General features: G+C 58.1%; 1 pseudogene; it reads right to left on the reverse strand.

The window, feature by feature from the left end:
* Positions 1-635: 635 nt before the first annotated feature.
* LOC118716596 lies at positions 636-2,045 on the reverse strand (annotated as a pseudogene).
* Positions 2,046-2,336: the final 291 nt, after the last annotated feature.

Here is a 2,336-nt window from a genome sequence, read left to right on the forward strand (position 1 = left end):
TTCTTTTCCTGTCTTCTCTTCCTTCCTTCCTTCCTTCTTCCTTCCTTCCTTTTTCCTTCTTCTTCTTTCCTTCCTTCTTTCTCTCTTCCTTCCTTCCTTCCTTCCTTCCTTCCTTCTCTTCTCTCTCTCTCTCTCTCTCTCTCTCTCTCTCTCTCTCTCTCTCTCTCTCTCTCTTTATTGCAGCACTTTTATTTTCCTCACAATGACGTGCTTCTGGGGCCTAATGTTCTCATGTGACAGTAGAAAACAAAAATTTGTCATTTCTTTAAGAATCGCGTACAGAAACCTTACATAAATTAAAAGGACGAAGATTTACAGGTGGAAATGCAAACTGTTTTCCAACTCAAGGCAAGTAATAGCCCAGGTGTTCTGGCAGGAATATCAACTAAGAAAGGAAAGTGGGCTCCAACGCTCGGCCCCTCCCATCCCTACCTGGTGGGATGGCAGGGCAGAATGGTAAGGGTGCAGGGGGCAGGGGGCAGGGTGCAGGGCCGGGCCAAACTCCTGAGCACCTGGAAGGGGCAGCTCCCACAGGCCAGTGCCCTGCACACACGAGGCCCTGCAGTTTCCCAGGGCCACTAGGCTTCTTCTGCAGAAACATGTCCTCGTCTCTGCCACCAAGTGACCGATACGTGTACAGGGCATTAAACATGTACCAAGGGAATAGGTAACATGAATACAGGCCAACATCAGCAACCAGGCCTACAATCCAGTGCTGAGCTCAGATCCAGGCTTCAAGGACAAATTCCAGTTCCGGCCGGCATAAGGCGTGCCTTTGCCAGGGTACACGGAGACTCACCCACTCACGCAGCAAACCCTATGCATCTGCCCGCAGTCCGCCGAGAAGCCTTCGCGGTGGACGATGGAGAGGCCCGACTCGTGGCGCTCCTGTCCTCACCCCTCCCTTTGCTGGAAGGAGGACACCGAGGCCGGGATGGGGCAGCCCGTCCACACCGAGCACTTGCGCTCCGGGGGGCGATGATTTCGATCTTCATCGTGCTGGGGGCCAGGGCGGTGATCTCATGTGATCTCCCTCTGCATCCTGTCCGCGATGCCCGGTACATGAGGTCCCGCCAGACAGCACCGTGCAGGCGTGGAGGTCCGTCCGGATGTCCACGTCTCACCTCCTGATGGAGCTGAGGGTGGTCTCCTGGAGCCACAGGAGGCCGTGCCCAGGAAGGAGGGCTGCAGGAGCGCCTCTGGACACCAGATCCGCTCGTTGCCGATGGTGATCACCTGCCCATCGAGCAGCTCCTGGCTCTTCTCCAGGGAGGAGGAGGACGCAGCCGTGGCCGCCTCCCGCTCCCAGTCCAGGGCGACGGAGCACAGCTTCTCCTTGACGTCACGCACGATTTCCCGCTCCGCCGTGGTGTTGAGGCTGCAGCCCCGCTCCGTGAGCATCTCCATGAGGTAGTCGGTCAGGTCCCGGCCCTCCGGTCCAGACGCAGGAGGGCACCGGGGAGGGCATGACCCCGTCCCCAGAGTCTATGACGAAGCCCGTGGTGCGGCCGGGGGCGCACAGGGACAGACAGCCCGGCCTGGATGGCCACGCACACGGCGGGGGTGGTGAAGGTCTTGAACAGGATCTGGGGCATCTTCTCACGTTCGGCCTTGGGGGTCAGAGGGGCCTCGGTCAGCAGTCCCGGGTGCTCCTCGGGATCCTCACGCAGTTCGCTGTGGAAGGTGTGATGCCAGGTCTTCTCCACGCGTCCCAGTGGGTGACGATGCCGAGCTTGATGGGGTACTGGAGGGTCAGGATGCCGAGTTGCTCTGGGCCTCGTCGCCACGTAGCTGTCCTCCTGCCCCATACCCACCATGATGCCCTGGTGCCGGGGCGCCCTAGGATGGACGGGAACATGGGGGGCGGGAACGAGGGGGTGTCATCCCCATCAAAGCCAGCCTTGCATGTGCTGGAGCCATTGTGGATGACCAGGGCGGCGATCTCTTCTTCCCTGGCGACCTGGGAGGGCGGCGGGGTGCAGAGAGCGAGAGCCAGCAGAGCAGAGAGGAGCAGAGAGCTGGCTGCTGCAGCGGTTGGGCCCTGAAAAGGCTCTCTCTCTCTCTCTTTTTAAAAAAAATATATTTTATTCAGTTTTTACAGAGAGGAAGAGAGAGGGATAGAAAGCTAGAAACATAGATGAGAGAGAAACATCGATCAGCTGCCTCTTGCATACCCCACACTGGGGATGTGCCTGCAACCAAGATACATGTCGTTGACCGGAATCAAACCCGGGACCTTTCAGTCTGCAAGCCAACACTGAGCCAAACCGGTTTCAGCTGGAAAGGCTCTTGACAGTGGTTTCATTGGGACCCAGAGTCAGAAGCATTCTCCTCAC

The sequence above is a fragment of the Pipistrellus kuhlii genome, unplaced genomic scaffold, assembly GCF_014108245.1.
Source record: "Pipistrellus kuhlii isolate mPipKuh1 unplaced genomic scaffold, mPipKuh1.p scaffold_m20_p_12, whole genome shotgun sequence".
NCBI classification, from domain to species: Eukaryota; Metazoa; Chordata; class Mammalia; order Chiroptera; family Vespertilionidae; genus Pipistrellus; species Pipistrellus kuhlii.